General features: G+C 51.4%; 1 long non-coding RNA gene across 1 annotated transcript in view; it reads right to left on the reverse strand.

Annotated features, from left to right (window-relative positions):
- Positions 1–27,109, reverse strand: part of LOC109548269 (uncharacterized) — a 108,155-nt gene that overhangs the window by 30,778 nt on the left and 50,268 nt on the right. The gene's annotated exons all lie outside the window — the stretch shown is intronic.

Genomic DNA, 27,109 nt, shown 5'->3' on the forward strand with positions numbered 1-27,109 from the left:
AGGTTTGGGGGATTTTTAGCCCCAAGGGTGTCTGGGAAAAGGATGCTTCCTCTCCCAAGGGCTCTGTACCATTTCTTTAGGGCCTGAGAGAAGTGGGAAAAGGTGGTGGTGCCTAGGAGGAAGGGAGTTTGAACTGGGAGACAGTGACTAAGAACCAGGTCCCCACCCTGGGACCAGGGGCACCGCTCTGGCACTGCACTCTCCCATCTGGCCCCTAGAAACCAGCCCCCATGGCTTTCCCCACACAGGAAATATCCTTCTGTACGCTTGACTGTCTACCTTCACAGTTAGTATGTTTCCTTTCATTCTCTGAACCCAGGGCTTGGGGGAGGGGAGAAGATGGCTGCCCACAGACACCTGCGAGGTACTGTGATCCCCATTTTACAAGACTCAGAGGTCAAGCATCCTGCCCAAGGTCAGCTGCTGCCCTGGAACTTGAACCCACATTCATTCACTGCCAAGGCTCTCTCTAATTAGGAGGGAAGTGCAGGATCCCCAGTTTAAACTTCTGGTTTATTGGGGGAAAAACCGCCATATGTATAAATCAGTAGAACATCTCTGATGGAAGGAATGCTAATCCTGCTTTTTGTCTTCCTTAAGGGAAAAGAATCGCAGAGCCCCAGTGTGCGAAGCTTTGTTGGCTGCCTCTGATGAGGACCTAATTGTTTTTCCAGAAGGGCATCCCACCACCACCATACAACTCAGACAGCTCCGCCCTCCCCCAGCTTCTGGGCTGCCCCCCAGCTCTCCCCTAGTCTCCTTTTCTAGCCAGGGTGGGACCTCCAGGGCTCATGGCCTCAGGCCCAAGGCTCGCCTTGCCTCGCCTCCTTTCCTGGCAGCTGCTAGAGATCGCTGCAGTTTTGGCCTAGTAAAACCTTTTTTTGCCTCCCCAAGGGAGAGTTTTGATTGGCTTCAGCTGGGATGACCTAATCCTCTCTAGAATTGGGGGATGTTCCCATTTTCCATGGCTCCACCTTCATCCAAGGAGTTCCCTTCTGGCCATCTTTTCTCTGAAGGCCACCCCACCCCAACCTGTCTGAGCTTTGGAATCCCGCAGACTCCCTTGGGAAGGCCAGTGTGTGCCCAAGAGTCTTGTTCTCTTTCCACAGCAGTGTTCCTGGGCAATCTTGGCTGCCCCCCCAGCTTTGGCCAACCCCTCCTGCATGTTCCCTCCACCCTCAGATTCTGCCCCTCCCCTCCACGGGCCTCTGCACCAAGATTCACAGGACACTGCATTATTTAAAATAATCACATCACTCTTTATCAGCTCTTCTTTTACCTTATCTCACTTAATCTTCATAATAATCCCATGATATAAAGACTGTTATCCCCAGTTGACAGATGAAGAAACAAGAGTCTTAGAGAGTTGATGTAACCTGCTCACGATGAGCAGCTCCTATGGATGGAGTCTGGATCCAGACCCAGGTGTGTCTGGCTCCAAAGCCACCACAGGGTATTTGCTGCATTGAGAAATGCTGCTGGCTGCACCCATGTGTGTGATCCTGCCAGCCACAGTGCTGGCTCTCCCGGAAGGATCAACAACAAATCCCATTAGCTCTACCTTCCAAATATCTCCGGAATCTGACCACTTCTGCTGCAGCCCCTTGACTGAGCCAGCACTGTCTTCCAACTGGATTTACTGAAAGAGTCTAGGAGGTCTCCTGCTTCTGCCCTCTCTCCACACAGCAGCTCGAGTGGTCCTTTAAAACAGCTCATCTGATCCTCGCTCTACTGTGCTCAGAGCCCTCTGTGGCTCCCATCTCACCCAGAGTTAAAGCCAAAGTCCCTACATTGGCCCAAGAGGCCCTCCACACCCCCAATCCTATTGTCCTCCCTCCCACCTCCCACTGTGATCTCTGATTTCACTTCTTACTGTTCTCCCACTCTGACCCAGTTACACTGGTCTCCTTGCTAGTCCCTGAAAACACACAGCAAGCTGCTGCCTCAGGGTCTTTGCACTTGCTGTCCCTGCTGTCTGAAAGGCTCTTCTCCCAATAGCTTCATGACTCATTCCCTTATCTCCTTCAGGTTTTGCTCAAATGTCACCTTTTCAGTGAGTCTTCCCCTGTTCCCTTTATTCCTTCCATCCTGCTCCCAAACCCTCTCCACTCCCTGTTTAGCCTCCCCAGAGTACTGTCACCGAGTGATAGTATTTTACTGTTTTATTAGGTAATCGTCTCCTCCCCCTGGTAGAATGCAAGCTTCATGAGGATAAAGATTTTTCTGTGTGTTTTTGGGGGTTTTTTTTGGTCTTTTTCACTGCTGTATTTCTAGAGTCTAGAATAGTACTTTGCACACAGCAGATGCTCAATAAATCTTTGTGGGAGGGAGGGAGGAAGATGTTGGTCAGCTAATTTCAGATGGTGCCAAACAGAAGGGAGTGAGTGTGTGGGCAGGCCTGTGAGCATCCTGGCCAGGCCTTGGGAAAGCTGAAGTTTGGGGCTCCTTCCAGACAGAAGTGGCCTTTGACCTCTGATGCCTCTTCTGTGGCTTCAGGACCAAGTGTTGACTTGAGTCTCTGGAGAAGCCAGTCAGGGTGGGTTCCTGGGAGGCAGACTCTGAGCTGAGTGGAGAGTGGAGGAGGGCTGTGCGAGGTCTCTTAGGAGCAACACTGAGGAAAGGAGGGCAGGGGCAGGGGTGGACGTCAAGCTGCAGTTTACGCCCAAGGACAACCTCGGCTGAGCCCACGGAGCGCTTTGGAGCTGAAGCGGCCCCTCAGAACTGCCCACACGAGGCTGAACTGCGGGCCTTGACATCCCGGCCTCAAGCCTCACTGGCTGGGGGCCGGCCCTTGGGTGGGGTGCAGTGAGGCACCCTCCCACAGCTGGGGTAGCAAGTCCTTTTTCAGGGGTTCTCGGCCACACTACCACAAGACCCTCGGTGGGTCTCCCTTATCCAGTGACAGCCTGATCCACCCATGGGGTCCCTGAGACCCAGGAAGGGAGGAACTGGATCCTGGGGTTACCCAGGTCAGGTTCAACACACTCGTTCAGAGATGACCAGCTCCCAGTGAGAGAACCAAGACAAAGCCTGACTAATTTAGAGTCATACAAACGGCGCTTTTTAAATTTAAAAAAAAGGGGTGGGGGGACCATGAAGGTGCAGGACTCAAATCACGATGAATTGTTGAGCATTTGCTGACCTTCCCTCCTCCAGCATCTCCTCCCACGTCTCTGTGGCATCTGCAGGTCTCTCCCCCTTGGCACACAGAACGACGGGTGTCCGATGTCACTGTGAGAACCAGAAAGTAAGGGATCTCACGCTCATTAGCACGAAAACAGAGGTGCCCTTTTTCTTCTCTGGAGAAAAGGTTGTACGGGTCGGCGGGGCACTGGCCCAGGAACTTGTGGTTCCTGCAAAAGCGGTCAATGAAGATGGGAACATTCCCTTATCAGAGCAAATGTCTGTCAACATCTGCATGGAGAAAAGACTTGAACTATTAGTATATCCCTCCAGAGGAAAGCATAGAAAATAAGAGATTATATTTAGGAAGTCTTCTGACGTGGTAGGTGGGCTCCAGCCTCTGTGGTCGCCAATCTCCTTGCCACAGATATGTTCTACAGGAGAGAGCCAGGTGGCCAGGAAGAGCCAGATAGGAGACAGGATAGGGTTTGGTTAAGAGCTGGTATCAGATTGTCTAGGTTTTGAATATTGGCTCCATCACTTACCAGAAGTGATATCTTTATAGTATAGACTGAATTGCTGAAGTCCCCAAAGTTCCTCCCAAAATATTTGAAGTCCTGACCCCCAGTACCTCAGAATGTGGCCTTATTTGTAAATAAGAGTCTTCATAGAGATAATCAAGTTAAAATGAACTCGTTAGAGTGGGCCCTACTCTGACTGCTGTCCTTAAAAAAGGGAAAATTTGGAGACACAGACACACACATGGAGAATGGCATGTAAAGATGAAGGGAGAGATTGGGGCGAGGTATATCTACAAGCTGAAGAATGCCAAAGGTTGCTGGCAACCACAAGACGCAAGGAGAAAGGCATGCATGGAATAGACTCTTCCTCCTGGTCCCTAGAACCAACCCTTCTGATGCTGTGACTTTGGACTTCTAGCCTCCAGAACTGTGAGGCAATAAATTTCTGTTGTTTTAGGCACCCAGTTTGCAGCACTTTGTTACTGCAGCCCTAGCAAACTAATACACTGCTAAGGTTCTTAAGTTCACTGAGCCTCTGTTTTCTCATCTGTAAAATGGGGGCGATATTATTTACTTCACAGAATTGTGTCAGTTACATGAAATTAAACCATCTCTGTAGTAATTTCAGGCACAGAGTATGTGCCTTCTCAGGTCAGTGGTGGTGGCTCTTAGAGTTTGGAGAAGCACATAGCAGAGGTCTTTTCCATCCTGCACGCACTTTAATTCTGTGATCCACAGATGGAGTTTGACGAGTTCCTGCACCTCAATCCCCACCCATCTGTTTCTCACCACTGTTGTCCCAGATGAAGAGAACCATCCAACAGCAGTTTTGTATTCTGAGGGCTGTCAGTTAAAGTTACAGCTGTTCAGTGGTCCATGCAGAGGGAAGGATGGGGAGGGCTATTTTCAGAGCCTGCAGCAGCCTTCCTGGAGCCTGTGTTAACCCTGACCCTGAATCCCTGCCTAGTAGCTTTTTTTTTTTTTTTTTTCGGTACGCGGGCCTCACACTGCTGCGGCCCCTCCCGTCGAGGAGCACAGGCTCCGGGTGCGCAGGCTCAGCGGCCATGGCTCACGGGCCCAGCCGCTCCGCGGCACGTGGGATCCTCCCGGACCGGGGCACAAACCCGCGTCCCCTGCATCGGCAGGCGGACTCTCAACCACTCCGCCACCAGGGAAGCCCCCTGCCTAGTAGCTTTTAAACACAGATGTGGAGGAAGAAGAGGATGCTGCGTCAGCCCTTCCGGATATTTAAAACAATTTGCAGTCAAAGACACAGCGTCATTATCATCAGCAACAGACACCTAAATCCTATGCCTCATCCTCAACTACCCCAGCATGGAGCTCCAAGGAGTGATTCTGAACATCCTGGTGTGCTTCAGAGAAAAGGAAGGCATAAAGATCAAGCATCGTGCACTTCTGAAGTCAAAGGTGAACAATACTGTTGTCAATTAGATGTGTAGTATTTACTGTAGCCAACCTACTACGCCTTGGTATGTTATAAAAGTTGTGTGTGCGTTTTAATATGCGATACGTACACTTAAAAGTTCATTGCAGTCCCTTATATAATCAATGTGATATGTATATTTTGTAGGGCTTGGAAATTAATTTTACTTCTTTGAATGACTGGGGAGACTTACAGTTACTATGGCATTGGTCTTATGGTATATGCTTCGCTGTATCTATGATTCATTTGTTTAAGAACTTCCAATTGTAACAGTATTCCTTTGGGAAGATTTTCTACTTCCCCTTGACACCCTAGAGTTCATCTTTTTTTTCCTCTTTGCTTCTACAGTTTGTCTTGTTAATTTTGTATTTTAACAAAAACATCCACCATAATAAAAGCTTTTATTGGCGAGTGTGGTGGGGTGAGGAGATTGTAAGAGGGAGGCATGCTTATTTTCTAAATTTTGGAAAAGACAGCAGAGTATGAAAAAGAAAATAAAACCTCCCAGCATCAACACCTCTTAGAGTATTTCTTTCTTGTCTTTTTTCTACATCTGAGCATGAGTAAGTAGCACACATGTAAGAGAAACAGGTGGGACTAGAGTGCTGTGCTGTGGCAAAACTGGGACATGCCTAGGCTTGTGTAGGGAAATGGTGAGGCAGCCTGCCAGGAGCTGATGCTGCAGAGGGAGTGAGGAACCTTCTGCAGGAGAGTAAATCCCAGGGGGAAGCCCATCAGGCAGTGAGAGAGCTTTGTTATTGGAAAGGGGATGCACCTGAGCTCAGAACCTGTGGAATCCAGTCTGAGCCAAGTGTGTGTGTGTGTGTGTGTGTGTGTGTGTGTGTGTGTGCAGACAGATCGTCCTAGGCAGCCACGTCAGACACTGCAGAGCCATTTCACTAAAAGCGCTGTAAGACAGGGGCTCAGCCAGCCCAGGTTTACGACTCCCTGGCAGAGTGTGACGCTGACGGGGAGAGGAGTGTCCTGCGACGTCACCCCGGTCCACGACCTGCTTCACCATCTGCCATGGGTGCCCTGCGTGCCCTGCAGGGGTGTAGTCCACAGGGCACGGACCGGAGCAGGGAAGAGGAGGAAAACCACCATGGAAATCACGTGTTAGGGGCAATGCCTGGACTTAGGCATGAGCCCACGTGAGACACCATGGGAAACTTCTAGAAACACCTGGGGAGACCTTGCAGAGGCAGATGGGAGCCAGAACATGTGAAACTCAGGGGCCTTTTACTGTGATGAGTTGTTTCATGACTCTAGCAAGACAGTGAGACCCCTGAGAGCAGAACCCTGTCACATTTAAGTTTAGCCCCCTTCACCTAGCTCATGGCCTGGCATATTCGTAAGTGCTCAGTACACTATATTTGTGCTGACTAAATACAATCTCTTTTTTGATAATCTGATTTATGACATAGTTTCCAGAAACATATTATGATAAAAAAATGGGACTCCCTGGACAGAAAAATGAAGTCAGAGATGCAGATCACAGATTTGGCCTCAAGGAATCTTGGCACTCCCTTCCCCTGAATTCCATGGGTCTCTGCAATTCATAATGTCCCAAAACATCAGGGATTAGAAAGTAGCCAGAGTTCTCCATCAACACTTCATTATTTAACCGGAATCATGGAGAGAAGAAGAGAGCACAGACCGTCCCGAGCCACCTCCTCAGATGCATGCAGCCTGAGGACACGGCCTTTGTTTTACTGATGAATTGGAGAATAGTCACTGGGTGCCCACCACTGGGCTGGGTATCCTGGGGCCTCCTAGAAAACAGAGATCATAGTCCTCGACCTCGGGGAGCTTCTCACTAGTTAGAGAGATGAACTGGTTAAATACCTCTGTGCTAGAGAGCCGTTGAAGGCAGCACGCAGTCAGGAAGCTACAGGTATAGATGATGTGGTGGGGAGGATCTGGGAAGGCAGAGACCCTGAGGGGTCAGAGGAAGAAGAGGGCTTTGTGGAGAAGGTGGGAGAACAAGTGGGTACATCGGCAGTGTCGAGAAGGAAGACTCGAGAAGTCAGCAAGCTGGGTGCCAATCCAGCCCTACCCCTTTCTAGCTGTGTGACCTTAGGCTAGTTAGTTTGCCTCTCTAAGCCTGGGCTTCTGTAAAATAGTTCCTACCTCACAAGGTTGTTGAAGAGTAAACAGAGGCGATATGCATGAGTGCCAGGCTCATAACAAGCACTCAAAAAATGTCAGCTAGGGGCTTCCCTGGTGGCGCAGTGGTTGAGAGTCTGCCTGCCTATGCAGGGGACGCGGGTTCGTGCCCTGGTCTGGGAAGATCCCACATGCCGCGGAGCGGCTGGGCCCGTGAGTCATGGCCGCTGAGCCTGCGTGTCCGGAGACTGTGCTCCGCAACGGGAGAGGCCACAACAGTGAGAGGCCCGCATACCGCAAAAAAAAAAAAAAAAAATGTCAGCTGTTGTTGTTGTTATCTGAAGGGGCCGGTAGGATTTGGAGAGATGGGAAGGTTGAGGAGCCTAGTCGAGCTTTGGGAGTAGTTCAGTTCAATTGAACTAGTGTTTATTAAGTATCTACTATGTGCCAGGCACTGTGCTTGGCTCAAGGCGGTGGAGACAGGGGCCCTGCCCTCAAGAGTGCAGACAGGCAAGTGGGGCTATGAGCAATAAACAGGCAATTACAAGAAAGCAGGGAATGTGTACCATGCTCTAGGCTCACGGAAGAGGCCAAGGCTGCAGGTAGCCCGAGAGCCCTTTCCTGGGAGGTGCATCTCAGCTGAGATCTGGGTGTGAGCAGGAATTAGCCAATGGGTAGAAGGAGTGGAGGGGAGAGGAAGGGGAGTGTCTCAGGCAGAAGGAAGAACCTTTCACCACCTGGAGAACCCAGTCCATTCAAGCCTTCATTCAAGCCACTGTAAGTCAATTCTGCTTGTCTGAATCCAGTGAGATGGGGAGGGAGCGGGAACTGGTCTTAAGAGCTCCTCTGAGGACAACGGGGAGCCCCAAAAGAGAGTGCCGTAAACTCATTTGTGCTTTCAAAGGTCACCCCAATGCCCAATGGGAGGGGGCAAGGCCAGAGGAGACAGACCATGACATTCTGTGATCATCCAGGTGAGAGACTGGGGTGGCCTCAACTAGGTGGTGGGAATGGTGTCAAAGGCACAGATTCCAGAATTCCTGAAGAGGAATCTCAGGACCCTCAGGGATCTTACATGTTCACCGCGTTTCCATTAGATATGTGAAAAACACCTGTAGATCATGTGAGACGGGTAGCAATGGAGCAAGGGGTGCTGCAGGAGTGCAGAGGAGGGGGCTCAGCAAAGGCTGTCGGGGGGGCCAGGCCACAGGTAGAGGCTCCTGCTGGGGGTATTAGTGGTGGCCTGGGAGCCATGGGGCAAGGCATGGATTTACACTGTCCTCAGGATCCCAGGAGGGTCATTTTTGATGATACAGGTTGTATGGATCTTCTTGGGGCCCTGAGAGAGAAGGAAGCAGCAGAGCAGAGTGTAGGAGAAAGCAGCTGCCTGCAGAGTTGATTGCAATGGGAGGGAGCTGGAGCCCAGAAAGGCAGATGTGCTGGTCTGGGCCCAGAGGAGGAAGAGGAGGAGTGAGTAAGAGAAACTTTTCAGGAAGTGACTTGTCCGATGGACGGAAGCAATCCTTTGCAGCTCAGGGGACCAGATTGCAGCAGTGACCCTATCAAGACTGGGTGGCTGGAACCAGAGCAATCTGGCACCCAGTGCAATGAGGTCATTTTAATGGCTACCCTTCCTGAGTGGCTGTGCAGCCAGGCCCCAAGCCAGGCGACAGGCAGACGTCATGAAGTCGCTTCATCCTCACCATCACCACTGTCCATGTTGTTGACCCCCATTTTACAGATGAGGCTAAGAGACTCACCCAGGTGCACAAGTGATGTGAAACATTAAGCCAACACGTCTTGAGAGCTGACTGTGTGAGTTAGGGGTAACTATGAACCGTGAATGTGTGTAGACGACATGGGACAGTGCTTGGGACACTTTCCAAGTGTTTCCTGTCATTATCACATGTCAGACACAGCGTCAGGCCCTGGAGATACTGTGGTTAACAGAACCTGCCCCCATGGACTCTAGCGTCCTTTGAGGAAGGCTGACATGAAACAAAGAAGATGCAAGTAAACATAGAATGCAGACCACAGGAAGGGCCAGGAAGGAAAACGGACTCCAAGTAACAAAGCCCCCGGTCTGACCCCACGGCCCAGAACCCTGGACCACAAAGGGTTGATCAAGGCATCAGAGATTGGGGGCTGGGTTCTCCAGCTGGCTCCAAGGCAGCACAAGCCGTGGTGGCACCTCCAGGCCAGGGTTTCCTCACTGGAAGAAGCAGAGGCAGGCTAGAGCAGTGGCGTTCAAACTGTGTCTTGGCTGAGGAACCTCTTATTCAAACATCATCTTAAGAACTTCCCTGGTGGCGCAGTGGTTAAGAATCCACCTGCCGATGCAGGGGACACAGGTTCAAGCCCTGGTCCGGGAAGATCCCACGTGCCACGGAGCAACTAAACCTGTGCGCCACAACTACTGAGCCTGCACTCTAGAGCCCGCGAGCCACGACTACTGAGCCCGTGTGCCGCAACTACTGAAGCCTGCACACCTAGGGCCCATGCTCCACAACAAGAGAAGCCACTGCAAGAAGCCCACGCACCACAATGAAGAGCAGCCGCCGCAACTAGAGAAAGCCCACGCGCGGCAACGAAGACCCAACACAACCAAAAATAAATAATTTTAAAAAATAAGCAAACATCATCTTAAGCAGGAGCCAAGTCTAACGTGCAAACAAATACAAGGTCAGCTGCTCTGACTGCGGGCAGAACTGCCCTGCCCCACCTTGGCCCTCTTTCCCTCCCGATCCTCAGCAGCCCCAGGAGTCTCACAGAATTCCCAGGGCTCCATGGAGCCCAGCTGGAAAACCACAGGACCATAATCATGCTTGACAGTAAACAGGCGCTTACTAAGTAAGAGGTACACTCAACACGTACGCAATCTCATGTAATCCTCTCAACAGACCTGTGAAGTCGTCATTTTACCAGTGAGGACTCTGAGGCTTAGAGGGGTTAACAGTGTGAACCAATCAATCAGGAGCTGCTTGAAATGGCTGCTTGTTGATCATGGTCTGGCTCTTGCCCAGATGTCCAGCCTCATGGCTCCTGGCCCTGAACCCCCATACACGCCCACACATACACATTTTCGTTTTTTAGATCATAGGTACCCACTTCTCATCCCTGGCCTTCACACACGCTTTTCCATTCTTCTCCTATGGTGTTAGTTCCCTAGTGCTGTCCTATCAAATTATCACAAACTAGTGACTTAAAGCAACACAAAGTTATTATCTTACGGTTCTGGGGTTAGAAGTCCAAAATGGGTCGGCCAGGCTTCCTTCCTTCTAGAGGCTCTAGGGTAGAATCCATTGCCTTTCCTTTTCCAGCTTCTAGAGGCTTCCTTGGCTCATGGCCCCCCTTCCAGCAATGCCATCCCTCCCACCTCTGCTTTTATTATCATATCTTCTCTGACCCTCTGCCTCTTTCTTATAAGGACACCTGTGATTACACTGGGTCCACTCAGATAATCCAGGAGACTCTCCCATCTCAAGATCCTTAACTGGGCGGAATTCCCTGGTGGTCCAGTGGTTAGGACTGTGGGCTTTCACTGCCGGGGCCTGGGTTCAACCCCTGGTAGGGGAACTAAGATCCCACAAGCCATGCAGCACGGCCAAAAAAAAAAAAAAAAAAAATCCTTAACTGAATCACATCTTTTTTGCCATGTAAGGTAACATATTCATAGATTCTGGGGATCAGAATGTGGACATCTTCAGGGCCATTATTCAGCCTGTCACACCTCATAACCCCACTCATCCTTCTGATCTGAGCTTAAAGGTCATGTGCTCGAGGAAGCTGTCGCTGACCTCCCTGATAAGACCATCTTGTGCTGGGTTCTCAGCACCCTGGACCTCTCCCTCACATTGTCACAGTCACAGCTGAGCATCTGTTTGGGTATTATTTGATTAATGCCGTGACTCTTCCTAAACATCACAAGTGTGGGGAGTCACTTTGCGTTTCCGTTTGTATTTTCAGCAGTCTGGCACACAGACTGGGGCTCAATTAACATTTGTTACATAAATCGATGAACAAATAAATGAACTTGCCTGAGATAGAAGCAGCAAGTAGCAGAGGCAGGGTTTGAACTTGGGCAGTCGGCTCACAGAGTCCTATACCCTTAGCCTTACACTGGCTTGCCTCTCACAGACCTGTAGTAGCCCAGGCTCAGGGGGTATTGTTAAGTCTCCCCAGCAACATCCCACCAGGTGCGTGGTGGGCTTCCCAGCCCACACAGGAACCTCTCCAGGCCCTGCCAGGCTGACAGTCTGATTTAGGACTTGTTTTTTATGGGGTGGGGCAAGAAGCTCAGTATAACTTGGCCACGTAGGATTAGGGAACGTGGGTGGTCAAGGGCGGAGGAGCAGCAGTGGAGGGAGGTGGTGAGGTGGTGGGCACCCGCTGGGGGAAGAGCCGAGGGCAGCGCCTCTGTCATGCCCATGGGGAGAAGCCAGGAGGAGGCAACGCCAGCCAGCAAGGAAACGAGCTGTCAGAAATCCGGAGGAGACGTGGGAAAGTGCAGTGTCATGGAAACCGGGGTGGGGGGTGGGGGGGGGAGCGAGCGTGTCCGTTGGTTCTGGAAGAGGCGGCTGTCGAAGCATCAGGTGCCGCCACAGGGTGGGAGCGGGAGTGGGAGGCCCAGGGCCACCTGTCCTCCAGCTCTTGACGCCCTTCAGCAGGGTGACTTCAGCAAACTGCATGGATGCTGGAGCACCGGGCGGAGGCTGAGTGGGCGCTTCAAGGATTCAGGAGGAAACGGCCGAGACCACACATTTCCGGATCTGGCAGAGAGAGCGGAGGGTGGTTGCTAGGAGCGGCGACGCGGACAAGGCGAGCCCGCGTGGGTTTGCAGACACCTGGGCAGAGCCTGGGAGTTAGCGTGGCGAAGCCAGGGGGAGGGCACGTCGTGGGCGTGCACCCCTGGACAGGGAGAGACCGAGGATGAGTCAGCTCCTACGTAGCTCCTGGCTCTGGGCCCTCCTCACGCTGGCATGGCCACTAGGGCCTGGGAGCTAAGCTTTCTCCCTCCAAGTTCCCTCCCGGGATTGTTCTGGAGGGGACCCTGGAGACCCGGGGCTCAGGCCACTGAATGCAGAACCACAGCACAGCCTCCTGCCTGGAGGCCAAGTGCTCCAGGAACTCTGGGAGACCTCAGAGGGCCCCCTGCCCTGGGTGGGGGAGTCCAGTGTGAAGCCACCCTGGAGGGACTGGATGGAAGAGCTTACTCCCCCTCCTGCCCCACTTCTCCAAATGGTTGTAGGACTGCCTTCCCAACCCCAAGGGACCTGACAATCATCTTTTTAAGATGTGAGTCCAATTTTGTGCTTTGGAGCCCTTTGGTAAGCTGGTGAAGCCTATGGACCTTTTCTCAGAATAAATGCATAAAATAAAATACCAGTGAAACCAATTATATTGAAAAGAAGTTACCAAAATATATATTTAAAACCAAACCTCTAATATCATAATATATATGCTTCTTTACCAAATGTGGTAAAGAAAAACATCTGGCAATAAGTCATGATTTTAGAGTAGTGATGAGCATAAATGACATTTGGAGATATCTATGAAACTCTAATGGGATATGAAAATGTCTGTGATTTCTTCTGGTGACAAAGTCACAGATCCCAATACTACCATGGTCTCTGCCTACAGTTATAATGGAAGGAAATGCTCAGCATTAGGCAGGGGTTAGTGAAAATCAAGATGTTATTTTTACCCATCCAAGTCCTTGGGTCCCCTGAATTATATCCATGACCTTCAAAATGTTTAGAGCTTCAGTTCTGTAGCAAGAGTCAAAACACCCTGCAGTCCGGCATCACGGAGGTGAGAAGCAGGGCATGGCTGCAGGCCTGGTGCCCTGGAGAGCACACACCTCTTCTAGGGGTGGCAGCACTGCCTGGGACAGTAAGCCTAATACTGCCTAATCTTCACCTTTTTAAGAGATGCCAGAAACACCAATTCATATGTGAATTCTCCTAATTTTAAATGTTAGCCCAAATTTTACATTTTAAAGGGTACTCTGGGGCCAAACATTACACACATGCTGGCCAGATGCAGCCTGGAAACACCAGACTTGGGATTCCTGCTGGATTGGGTCCTCAGTGGGGTGTGGGCATCACCCTTCAGGTCTCCAGTCTTTCCACAGAGAGGCCTGTTGGATCACACGTAACCCACAGCTCCAGGCTAAAAATGTACTAGGCAATAATCCCAATCCACAGTAAATTACCACATCAAACCTAGCAATTGTCAACTATGCCACCTCACGCGCGGCTCTGCTTCCTTACCCCGCAACTACCCGCTGCCCGGTGGCGGGGGGGGGGGGGGGGGGGGGGGGGGGGGGGGGGGGGGGGGGGGGGGGGGGGGGGCGGTGGGATACGGGCTATTCTCACGTGCATTATTCAGTGAAGGGAGCTGGATCTGGAGCCAGAAGCCCTGAGTTTCAGTCTTAGCTATGCCACTTATCAGCCCAGTGACCTTGAGAAGTCATGACTCTCTCTCACCCCCTATAGGGGCTGTCTACAAAAATGGTTTAATGGGATAATGGGACTTGTAAGTTACAGGATGCCGTCCACATGCAAGGAGTTCTGATTATTTCCACCTGGTTTCTTTTTGTCCTCTGGTCTGGTCAGCTGGGTCCCTGTGGGGTGAGGGTTTAAGACACAAGGGAAACCATGTTTGTCCCCAGATGCCACATCCTGGACAATATCTGTAAAATGCAAGAGGGTGTACAGGGCAACCGTGACTCATTCAAATGATCACCTTGGAAGGGTCCAGGGACTGGACAGTGACCTCCGTTTTTTTTTTTCAGGCGGCAATGAAATCCGGTGTTTTGCAGATTTTAGAGGGGAAGAGAGGAACGCTGCAGGCCTCCCGGGCGGTTGCTTTCATTTTGCACACACCGTGGTTAGGCCGCCCCGCCCCTCCCCCCCCCGGGGGGGGTTCATTCTCATCTTCACATGGTGCAAACCGTGCTCTCAGCTGCCCGGCAGCAGGTTCTCAGGGGTGGGTTGTTATGGGAGCTGGGAAATGAGACTGGATAAGATTCCTGCCACCACACTGTCACATCAGAGCTCTTTTTTTTTTTTTAACTCCCCGTGGCTCCGTGGGAGTTTTGCCTGCGTTTTCCGGGTAATTGCCTCGCCCCCGCCCTCTGTGAGCCGGGCTGTGGCAGGCGCTGCGACTGGGGGGTGGTGACCGCCTCCTTCCCTGCAATCAGCTGAGTGGGCGGGCTGCCGGGGACACGGGTGCGGGAGCTCCAACCTCCCTCCTCAGGCGGCCTGAGAATGAATTAGGGCCACGGGGAAGTGGGAGCCCCAGGGGAAAAATTCATCCTGGGTGCACAGAGGAAAACCAGGATCTGTGTTGGCAAATGAAACTTCCAAGAGTCATACACAGAGGCAGATCCAGTAGAGGCTGAGGGCCCACGTTCAGAAGCAGGGCTGCTGGGTTGGAGTCCCAGCTGTGTCCTTTCAGCTGATACTGAGATCTCTCTGTACCTCTGAGTATCTATCTGCCTTGTGCTTTATTGAGAAGTTGACACGGGGAAAGCTTTTAGAACAGCTCAAAGGAAAAAACAATGTTTCTTCTACACAGAATGTTTCTTCCATCACAGAATACTTCTGACACCAACGCCTGGGGGTTTTCCAAAGGTCTGGCGATTCTCCAACTGTCCGGACGCCAACTGTGTATCCTACAATCCTGTCCCGACACTTACTGCCCGGCGTTAGCACAGACGACACAGGTTGTGGCCTCAGGCCCACGAGACTGCCCCCCACTTCAGATGCCAGTCCCAAGACCCAAGTTGTCACCTGTACTTCTGACCAACTGCCTATAAAGTGGGGACTCCTACAACCCCCTCCTCGGGTTCGATAACTTGCTATACTGGCTCAGAGAACACAGGGAAACACTTATTGACATTTCCCAGTTTATTATATAACAAAGGATACAGCTGAACAGTCAGATGAAGACGTATGAGCATAGCACAGGGTGAGGTATGGGGAAAGGGGTGTGTTCACCAACCCAGAAACTCTCCAAATCCCATACTTTAGGGATTTTTATGGAGCCTTCATCACACAGGCATGATCAGTTAACTCAGTCTCCAGCCCCTGCCCTACCCCCAGAGCATGGGCAGTGGGGCTGAAAGTTCCAAGCTTTTATTCATGCTTGATCTTCTGGTAACCAGCCCTCACCCAGGAGCCCACGAGGGCCGACTGAACCCGTGCCCTCAGCAGTGAAAGCTCGGAGTCCTAACCACTGAACCGCCAGGGAATTCCCCAAAAGACACTTCTTTTTTTTCCTTTTTTTAAATTTAATTTTATTTTTTATACAGCAAGTTCTTATTAGTTACCCATTTTATACTTATTAGTGTATATATGTCAATCCCAATCTCTCAATTCATCCCACCACCACCACCCCTCCCCACCAAAAGACACTCTTATCACCCAGGCAATTCCAAGGGACTTAGAAGCTCTTTGTAAGAGACTCCTATCACCCCATCACTTGGGAAACTACGAGGATTTGAGGAATTTTGTGCCAGACACCAGGGACAAAGACCAAATAGATTTGTTATTATACCACAGCAGTACATCACAAGTGCGTGAAAAATGGCCGTTCTTATTATCCCATCAGGAGCATCCCCTGCAGTCTCTAATGAGGCCCATGGAGACGTACCTGCAATATCTGATGTCTGTTTGGAACCTAGTGAACTTCTACTTCTCCATAAAGACCCAGCTCAAACGACAGCTCCCCTGTGAAGTTCTTTTTTCATGTTACTGATGATTAACTGAACGCCTTATGCCAGGATCTGTGCTGAGTCCTTCACGTTTTATCTCGTGCAGGGGCAGATTCAGCTTTTGTGGGGCCTCAGAGACTTTTACAATTTAGGAGGACTTCTTTTAAAAAACAAACAAACAAACTATCCGGTGTTATAACATTTGTAAAACAAAAAATGGCCTTGTGAGCACATAGCTAGAGCCTTGGAAGGAGCCTGGGCAAGTGAGGGGCCGTGATTGGTACTTAAGCTTCATCAACTTCACGGCAAACACATCTCTGGTCTCATGGAATCCCCACGGTCGCCGTCGTAGTTGGTAAATATTGTCCCTGTAAGCGTCTCCATGTACAGACAGGCAGAGTGAGACTCAGAGACAAGAAGTCATTTGCCCAAGATGGTGCCCTTGACCACTGCATTGCACTGGCCTTCCTGCTGTCCCTGATGGATAGAGACCATGTGTGGGCTGAGCCCTGTACTTTGGGGCATCCCCTGTGAAAGCACGGCGCTGTAATCACCAGCCGCCCATCTGTCTCTACTGCAATGTCAGTTTCTCTCAAGCTCAGAGGCTGATTTCATTCATCTCTGCATCTGGGGTGGCCCACAGAAGGCACTGAATAAACCCATGTTGAGGAAATATACACCCTCACCTTCTCTGTTTTGTGCCCTAGGTCTCCACCAACGAATCTATTGATATTTCACGCTCCTGCTCAGGGGTTCCCAGCTGTAGCTTAATGTTTTGGAGAAGGTTTCTAGGGAGCAGAGGAGGGGAAAAAAGAAACCTTCCTATAAGACCTAAACAGGGCTGCAGAAGAGGATAGTCAATTCAGACATCCAACAACTGTTTGTCAGGTACTTCTGTATGAGGAGACAGAAGCGAACAAAACAGACAGATAGCCCTGCCCCCAAGGAGCCTGCATACTACTGAGGGGAAATAGACCGTGACAAAATAAATAATATCATAGCCTGTCAGAGGGTGATAACTGCTGTGGAGAAAAATAAAGCAGGAAAGGGAAATCAGGTTTGCTGGGGGAAGTGCGGTGTGTGGGAGGGCCCCATGGAGAAGGTGACGTTTGAGAAAGCCCAGAAGGAGGTGAGAGAGTGAACCATGTGGCCATCTGCGGAAGGGCCTTCCAGGCAGAAGAAACTGCAAGTGCAAAGGCCCTGGGGTAGAAGAATGCAAAGGCCCTGAGGTGGGAGGGACGGCAACTCTTGCTTACTCCAAGTGAGGAGAGAATGGCAGGAGAGGGGGTCAGCGAAGTGACAGGGGCCAGAGAGACAGGCTCTGGGGGCCGTTGTGAAGAATGTGGACTTTCCTCACAGAGAAAAGGGAGCCAAGCCACTGGAGGGTGGCAAGCAGAGTGATCGGATCTGACTTTCATTTTAGAAGGATCCTGCCATCTGCCAGGTTGAGAATAAACTGTAGAAGGCAAGACCGGAATCAGGGAGACCAGTTAGAGACTATTTCAAGAATCCAGTGGGAGGTGGCTACAATGTGGACTAGGTTGGTGGCTGTGGAGGGGTGAGAAGTGGCCCATTTCCAAGTGATTCTGAAGACAAAGACAATGAGAAGGAGGATGTGAGGGGAAGTCTAGAGTAGGAATGATTCCAAGGTCTCTGGTCTAGGTACCTGGAAAGATGGGAAAGCCTAGGGGAGGAGAAGCTTTGGGGGGTAAGTTCTGGATTTGGGGTTTGGAAATGTTAAGTTTGAGATGTTTCTTGAAGTTGAGTAGGTGGTTGGATGCAGGAGACTGGAGTCAGGGGAAAGATCCAGGCTGGAGGAGAAAAATTGGGAGTCGTCCGTACGTGGCTGGTAGTCAAGGTCATGAGACTGAATGGGCTCACCAAGAGACTGCAGACAGGACGGCCAAGGCATGACCTCAGGGGGCCTGCCCGTGCTTAGGTGGAGGAGATAGAACTAAGTAGGAGCAACCAGGGAGGCCGAGGGGACCCAGGAGAGCTGGTGTTCCCAGGAGGAGGGAGTGATCCTCTGGGTCCGAAGCTGCCAGTGGGTCAGGTAGATGAGAGCAGTGATGACTGGGTTACTGACATGAAGATCTTCGGTGGCCTTGCCCATAACAGTTTCCTGGAAGGCTGCCTGGACTGGTCTAAGAGGGCAGCAGAAGAGAGGAACTGTGGACAGCAAGCACAGACCACTGTCCCGAGGAGCTTGAGGGGGAAACAAGAAAGAGGCAAGGGCTGGTGAGGGAATTTGGGTCAAGACAAGGGTTCTGATGATGGGGAAATACAGCATGTTTCCATGTTGGTGGGAATGATTCAACAGAGAGGGGGAATCCATGATGCAGGAGGGAAACAAGAGAATCGGGGAAGCGGTGGGTTTGAGTCAGTGAAAGGGGTTAGGATCTGGGGCACACAGCAGCATGAGCCTCAGGCAGGAGCACCCATAACGGCGGCAAAGAAGGATGAGGTCCTGGGCCTTATACAAAGTGAGAGGAGATAGGGGAGTCGAGGAAGCAGGAAGAAGCTGATGAGGGCTGGTAAGAGGTGGAGCTGTGAGGCGGAAGGAGGGACAGTGGGAAGGCGCTGGGTTCAAGGGTTCTCAGTCCTGGTAGGGAAGAAGAATTGTTGGAGATTGTGGCGGACCACTAATTGACCCCCCAAATCCATCCTCTCCTTCTTCCATAACTATAGAGTCTGGCTGGGTACATCCTTGCCCAGACAACACCCCATGTCTCAGCCCCCCTAGCAGCTAGGGGCAGCCACGTGACTGAGTTCTGGCAGTGGCAGGTGACAGAAGTGAGGTGTGCAAGTTCCACGTCACTGGCCTGGAAGGAATTTGTCTGCCCTGCACCTATACCCTTTCCCCCTTCTGGAATGTCGACATGCAGCAATTCAGCCTCAACCAGCGCAGGGAGCGACACGTGGGACAGGGCTTCTTGGTTTTGTGTGTGCCTTGGACCCCCTTTCACTATCTGGTGAAGCCTGTGGACCCTTCTCTGAATAGTGTTCTTAAATTCATGCAATAAAATCAGAGGATTACCAAGGAAAACAACTAGGCTGAACTATTACAAAAATATGAAAATTTTACACTCCAGTAGTATGTATATACTTCTTATTAACGCATTAAAGCACAATCTAACAATGGATCTAATAACTACTGTGCTCTCAAAGTAATTGTCATGATAGTCATGAGCATACACAGTATTTCACAACAGAAATCACAGATATTTTCCTGTCACATTAGTTGTTGCAGATACTATACCTGCCAATACCCCCATTAGGCTTCCTGTCAGAATGGGAGGGAATGCTAATTTTCAAGTAGATCTTGGTGTAAATCAGGCTGTAGTTTTTATCCCATGCAGGTGCAGAGAGCCCCTGAATTCTAACCAGCCCTGTTCAGATCCCAGGTTTAGAACATCTGTTTTTTGGAGATGATAGAACCACAAGATGGAAGAAAACTGCATTCCCCCAATAACCACAAAGGTGGCAAAGCCACCTTGTGGAGCGGCTAAACTGTCCCGTGAGGGAGCATTACAATCCTGCCTTATATATACTATTGTCTTTTAGGGTCTTTTTGTTATAGCAACTTATCCTGTACCCTAACAGAGAGGCAGACAGTGACTAAACAATTTTTAAGATACAACTGCATGAGTCAGCTGATTGCCTTGCCCCACAGCAACCTGAAACCCAGCTGAGGGCCTCGAGATTCCGCAGCCTGGGAACTCAGAAGTGAGCCCTTTTCTTTCCGCCGCCATGCACCTCCTGCTGCCCAGACGTGGGCCTCCTCACGTCCCACCCCCCGTCTGGGCCTCAGCAAAGTCCACCTGTTTCCTGTTCTTGGCCTGGACAGGCTGTGCCCTGGCCTCACCGCGTGGTGGCTGGCTAACAAAAGAGCAGCTGCCGCTCCCCTCCCTCCACCCCCTCCCTCCCAGGCGCAGACACACCCAGACAGACCTTGGGCAGATCCCTGACTACAGTTCACAGGAATGTTAGCAGAGAACTCGGGTTGGCTGGGGCCATGATTGCTGGCAGGATCTCAGGACTCCGAGAGGTCTGAACGGGAGTTGCCTGCACAGCCGGCAGCAGCAGAAATGCCCTTAAAAAGGGAAAGGAGAGATGCCAAGGAGAGAACTAATGCCTGTGCCAGGAGCATGTAACTCTCAAGAGGTAGGCAGAGGAAATGAAGCCAACAATCAGAACGATGAGGGCCGCCATGGATTAAGCACCTACTAACAGCCAGGGCTGTTAGGTGCTATCCACACACAGCCTCTTTTAACCCTCATTAAGAGCCCCGAGTTGCATTTTTACAACTTTACATCTTGACAATTTTACATCTTTACAACTCTGAAAACTGAGGCTCAGAGAGTTTGAGCCACCTGCCTGGGGTCACACAGCCCTCAAACTCATAAGGATTCAAACCTCTTCTTAACAACAAGGACCGGAACTAAACATAAGGGGCCTCCTTCTTTCGTAGGAAAAAGGAGGTCCAGCCCTCAGTTCAGAAATTCCTGCTGTTCTGGGAAAATATGTGGTCTTCACAGAAAAAGGCAAAGCTGGAATCTCTAGGGAAACTGCTCTGTGTCCTGGGGTGGTAGGGACAGCACATGGTAGCCACGTCGAGCTATAGGATAGCCAGTCTGTCCATTCATGCCCTGTACAGGACAGGCTGGACAGGGGCTCTGTCTTGGCAAAAAGCCACAGAGGGTGGGCTGTGGAATTCCAAGGGCCTGAGGAAGGGAACAGGCTGGCCCCAGACTTTGTAGAGGGCCCTGATCTCTGGGGAAGGGTAGAGCTAGAGGAGCAGCCCTAGGCCAGAGAAAGAGCATGCGCTGTGGGGTGAGACCCCACCCGTCCCAGACACGTGGCCTTGGATGAGCACGTTTCTTCACCTACGAAGGACATTCACAGCCTCTGTGGGAGCTCGATGATTGAGATCACACGAACTCTGTTATAAAACACCCAGACGCTGAGGAGATTGCTTGGCACACAGCGTCCACTACGCGGTCGCCCTAATTTCTGTCCTGAAGCTCTGGGTGAAGACAGGTCGCAGTGTGGCAGCCGCGTGTCCTGAGAAGTGGGGGAAGGCTCAGGGGGAAGGCGGGAAGCTGACCGCCAGATGGAGCTGCCTGGCTCCCTGGCACGCAGACCTAAGTGCCGCCACTGAGCTCCAGGGCGGGGCCGCTCCAACCAGGCTGCGGACCCATGTGGCTCCAGGACAAGCAACACAGAGAGGCCTGCTCTGGCCTTGCGCCCACTCCCCAGGGCTTCTTCCCCACCTCTAAGGCTATGCCTTGCGCGTGTGTTCAAGGAATGAAGCCCCCAGGAGCGTGTGAGCTGGACGCCCCCTCTTTACCTCGCTTCCCCTCTACCGGGTCCCCCCAAGCCTGCTCTGAACCTGCCGTCTCCTCCACGAGCTGCAGTGTCCTACTGTCCACTGCTCTCCCCACTGCTGCCCAGGTCTGCCCACAGCCCTCCCCGACCAAGGCCTCTCCCTAAGCAGGGTCCTGCTATCCCGTGGCACAAGCCGGTCCTAAGGTGAGGCAGCCCAGAGCCGTGAAGAAAAGCAGTGAAGGAATCAGGGTGGAGGTCCCCAAATCTCCCCCACCCACAGCACCCTCAGGTGGCCAGGCAGCTTGGGAACCCCAGCAGCAGGGAGATTCATTCATTCAACAGAGTGTTTGTGGAGCACATCTTCTAGGAATTGGACCCTGAGCTAGGAGCAGAACACACCACCAGTGAATAATCCAGCCCTTAAGGAGCCCCCTGTTTAAACTAGGAAGAGATGGACAAGTAAACACACAGTCATCCGCTTCCCACAGTCGCAGGGCAGAGAACACAGTGGGGTGTGCGAGTGGGGGTCTGCCCTCCTCTGGGAGCTCAGGGAAGGCCCAGAGCCAAGCCCCAGAGCTTGGCCAGGCAAACATGGGAGGGATTGGGGTGGCCAAAAAGTTCGTTCAGTTAGCGAGTTCATTGTTCGATAAAGTTCTTCATGAAAATGAAAAATGTCTTTTATTTTTACTTAAAACCGAACAAGCTTCTTTTGGCCAGCCCAATACCCTGGGGCGAAGCACAGAACGACACGAGAAGATTGTTAGAGGGAGCCTGGCATCACTTTATAAAGACCAGCAAGGAGAGATGAAGGTCGACGGGAAAGCAGGAACCAGGCCAAGGGGGAACCGCTGAAGGGTTTCACAAGGGAAGAAACTGGTTGAACCCATGTTTCAGAACCAACATCCACCTGCAGTGTGAAGGACGGATGGGGAGGACAAGACTGGGACCCAGCTGGGGGGCTGCTGCAGGAGTCCAGGCGCTGGCGGTGGTGGCTGGGGCCAAGGTGTTGGTGCTAAGCGTACAGGCTAGGAACTGCGGGTGGGACTGGATGGTTGAGAGGGTGTGGGATTGAGGGAGAGGGAGGAGAGAAAGTGACGCCCAGGCTTCTGCCTCGGGCTGCTGGGTGGATGGATGCGGGGTGGGCAGGGCATTTAGTCTCAGGGGTCCAGGAGGCGAGCAGGCTTGGGCAGAAGTGATGAGCCCACTTGGGACTTGGATTTAAGGTGCCTGTGGGACCCCCAAGTGGAGACGACCCAGGGGGTAGGTATACACAAGAGCCTGGAGTTTAAGAGCCTGCCTGGGGAAGGGGCCTGAGGCAGCACATAGGTGGAGCGAAGCATCCAAGCTGGGAGGCTCAAGAGAAAGGGGAGCCCCTTGGGGGAAAGAGCAGGTGGAAGGGACGGCATGTTCATGTCCACACCTGGGAGACTAAGAGTGGTCCTGTGCAGCTGGGACAGGGAGGCTGGGCTTTAGCTTGCGGGCAGTGGATTTCAGCAGGGCAGTGCCTTGCTGCGATTGGCTTCTATGATGAATGAATTGACAGGGCGGGGGTGGGGGGTGGGGGGGAGGGACCCATGCTTAGCATGATAAGCTCATCAGGAAGTCACAGAGATGGCAGGGACGTGGGAGGAGGAGCAGTAGATGAGGAGTCCTGCTTCGTTTGCTTGGGCCAAGATCTTGGATTCCCTTGGCCTCAGTTTCCCCATCTGTAGTACAGGGGTTATAATACCTGCATTCTTGGGCACATGGTGAAGATTAGGTGGGGTGTGTTTGAAACTGTTGCCTAAGGGGCTATGCATAAGTATGATGGGTATCCTTGCATGGGTGAACAGTTGGGCTGCAGCCCTCAACACGAAAGCTTTCTGGCATGCATTTGGAGGGGTCCTGGAAGGGAGGAGGGGAGAACTCAGATCTCCAAATCCCACCAGCCTATCGGCTCACCACACGTCCCTTTTCTTGTCAAGGCTTGATGTATAGCCTTGGCTAGGCCAGGAATGAGAAGAAGGACGTATGGGGGGCTGGTGTCAGCCTGAAGTTTTTTGGTTGTAAATTACACGAAACCCAACCCCATGGAAGCACAGAAAAGACTATAGGCCACATCTCATTTCATTCTTCCACTCACTTTTTCTCATCCTGGATCTAGGGTTTCAAATGATATCATCAAGGCCTAGCATCCCTTTTTCCTGCTCTTAGCTGCCTTCCTCAGGGTTCCTTACACTCTCAAAGAGCTCCTCGCCTGGGTTGGCAAGCTGGCCACACCAGCTCCAGCGTGACACCCTCCCGGTGTTAAACGCAGGGGGAAAACCTCAGCTCCACCTTCACTGTGTCTCCCTGGCTTGGACTGGGTCATTTGCTCCTCCCTGAACAAATCATGCAGCGGGGAAACCAAAGCCCGGATCTCACCCCCATAGCAAAATCATTGCACGTGCCAGAAAAAGGGCAATGAGGCCATTGCTTCCCATTGAAGCAACTGCTTCTCGTGAACCCCCTCGGTGGTCCTGAACTGTGCTTTCCTCTGTTCGGGAAGCCAAGGCCAGAGGCAAGGTGAGGGCTATAGTTCATTGTCCCTTCCCTACCCACATGCAGGTTCCTGCTGGCAATGCCCTCAGCTGCAGCCTGTTCTCTGAGGGGCTCCGTGTGTGCAGATGGGCAGCACTTTATAACATCACACGTGAACCTAGTTCCATGCCTGGCACTGCTGTGTTCCCAGGGCGTGCTCCAGAGAGCACTGGGTCTGGCTGCCACTGCATGGGCAGCCTGGGTCCCAAGTGGCCTGAAAGCCAGTCCCTCAGTCATCAAGAGCTCTGAGGGGCTCCTGGCCTTCAGCCAGCAGGACTGCACAGGCCAGTGCTGCCATCTCTAGCTGTGGGACTAGTCACTAAGCTCTGAGCCTCCATCTTCTCATCTACAAAATGGGGTTAGTAACACCTCCCTCAGAGCTAAATGAAATAATGTGAAAGTTTAACAGAGTTCCTGGGGCTTAAACCAGTGCTTCTCAGACTATCTGTAGTGGACCAGTATTTGTGTAAAATATAATAAAAACGAATTACTAGGAAAGTTAACTTTAAAAAGATATACAACCTCCAATTTTTTTCTATTATATTCAACCAATATGAAATTATTCTGTCACATAGCTATAAAAGTTTCTAAAGTCTCAATCTCTGTACTTCTCTCATGTGCAAACTGGTAACAAACATTTCCCAGACCAGTATGATTCCCTGGACCACACTTTGAGTAGCACTGATTTACGGGGCTCCCCACAAATGGTTGTGGACTTTTCCATAGTCCACTTTTGTTCATGTGATTACAATTTGAAAACTGACTTTCCTCTTCCCCCTCATGCAATTTCAGGTTTCACTGGACCACGAACTGAGCTTGTTGACTGAATGGTGGAAACAGCTGTGTATGAGGCCAGGGAGGTTCAGCATCACCCCTACCCAGGATATCATGAGCAGCTGCAGAAGACACACGGAATCTCTGACTTCACCAGGTTTATAACCTTGCAGTGGCAGAGTCTCCTAGGTGTTCTCCAATATCCATTCTTCCCTCCTTCCGTAATAATAAAGTTTTACATGGGAACATGGTTGCTCAGCTAAAGACTATGTTTTCCCCACTTCCCTTGCAGCTAGGTGTAGTCATGTGGCTGAGTTTTGGGCAATGGGATATAAGCAGAAATGACTTCTGTCCTTTTGATGGGGTGAGTGCTCCCCTGTCTCCTTTACTCCTTCCCATCAGCTGGAAGATCGCAAGAACTAAAGCAGCTTAGGAGCCAGAGATGGAATCTGTGCAAGGAGAATGGTAGAGTCTCCCTAAAAGTTCTGGATTGCTGACCTGCAGGCGAATAAACTATTTTGTCTAAGCCATTGTATCTAGAGGTTGTTTTTTTCACAGTAGCCTAGCCTGGATCCTACCACTGAAATGAGCAGTGGCAATAGATCTCAGTGGGTTTCTGACTTCTAAATACAATACAATAAATAAATACAATCTTCCAACATCCTTTAAATACTAATACGCCAGAAACAATCCTCACAATAACCCTCTGAGACGGGGAGGGCCTGTTACCCATTCCCTGAGCTTCTCCCAAGTTCTACCCTTTCTCTGATGGGGAACCAAATCAAAAGCACCTGGAAGCAGGGTGGCTGTGGGGCAGAACATCCATAGAAAACTGGAATTGGGATGCAGAGCAAAGGCCATTCAACTCACTCATTCAGCAGCTAACTATCGTGTGCCGACTGTTTGCCAGGCTCTGAGCTGGGCACTAGAGGCACAGCGGTGAGCAAGTCGACTAGCACCTGCCCTCCTGAAGCTTGCTGCCCCTGTGGGCGAGACCCAGGCTAAACAGAAAATCATGCAAGAGATAAGTAATTACAGTGGGCATGAAGGTGAGGAAGGGAAAGGCTACTGGGCCAAGGTCACCGAGAAGTTTCAGGCAGGGCATAAGGAGCCAGGCATGGAAGACACAGTAACTAGGATGCGGGCTGGACCTCTGGGAGCTTGGATAGATAGCAAATGAATTGATTTCCCCAACATGGGCACTCAGGCGTCCCACCGATACAAGAAGGCCGTCTGCATGTTTATCATGCCAACCTATAAGCATGGAACCTCTGCACAGAACAGTCCTAATAATCTGTTTCCTGGGTCCTAAAAATCTGAGATAAAGGCTCCCTCATACCTCCTTGGTTTTACTCAAGATGATTATTTTCAAAATGTGTCTTAAAAAGAAAGAGCTCTTCAGCTACTAACAACAGCAATAAAAAATTCCAACACCTTCTTACTAAAAAGGTAGCTTTTTGTGGTTGAAGAACTCAGAACCCATTTGACAAGCGGTTAAAAGAGCCAGAACTGTGAGCTGGACCCCTTTCTCTTTGTGCCTGTGCCAAGCTGAGAAGTTTCTGGAAGCATGTCTGCTTTACCATTTAGGGATGGATTTGCCTGGGAGTCTCCCACCAATACACCTAAGTCCCGAGGCCTGGCAAGTTGTCATTTCCTGGGGTTACTCTATGTGTTTTTGCAGTCCTCCAATTTATCAAGGGAGTAGACAAGGTGGCGGGGGGTGTATTTTATGGAAGGATTAGCAGCTTAAAGAGTAAATGAGCACAGATCTGTTCGTCCAGTTAGCAGTTCAGGATTGAGCTGCCAGATGCAGGGGACTTTTTATGTCTAATAATTCTCAGTCCGGCCCTTGGGTTTGAACCTCTATATAGGGATCAGCTTCCACCCAGATTGGATTTATACTGGGGCCTGGGAGGCTGCAGGTAAGGCTCCCCTTATGGTTTCTTGGTGAGTGAGCACTGCTACTTCTCCTCCTCCACAGAAATCTGGGCCTCCAGCGGGGTGGGGCAGGGGGCAGGGGTGTGTGCAGAGCAAGCAGGCCTTTCCGGGCCTGTGTGGGTGGTATCGTAGGGCCAGGAGGGAGCAAAGTCAGGAAGCTGGGAAGGGACAGTGACTGTGGGAACGACGTAGAGTGAGGCCCACTTGGGAGCGTCCCAAGTAACCATCTATACTCCATACAGAGTCACTGGCAAGCGGACTGCAGCCTTCAGCCCCAAGGACAAGCTCCCTTGTGATCAGGGAAAATGGGCTGGTGGGCCCTCAGATGGGAGCCAGCGCCAGGCCTGATGGCCTCACTCCAGGAACAGAGAAGCAGAGGCCTAGAGGGGGGACAGCGAGCTGAGTCAGAGCTCCAAATCCCGCGCCTCTGGCCTTCGCCCTGACCAGCCCCTCTGTCCTCCGTTCTCAGGATGACACCACCCGCCTGGCCTCCCCAGGGGCCCAGCAACCAAGAGACTCATTGGCTCCGACTCCGGATGCCCAGCAGCTGCTCCGCCCCCAGGGGAGAAAACCATGATCTCTCATCAGGCCGCAGCA

Source organism: Tursiops truncatus, chromosome 17 (assembly GCF_011762595.2).
Source record: "Tursiops truncatus isolate mTurTru1 chromosome 17, mTurTru1.mat.Y, whole genome shotgun sequence".
Lineage (NCBI taxonomy): Eukaryota > Metazoa > Chordata > Mammalia > Artiodactyla > Delphinidae > Tursiops > Tursiops truncatus.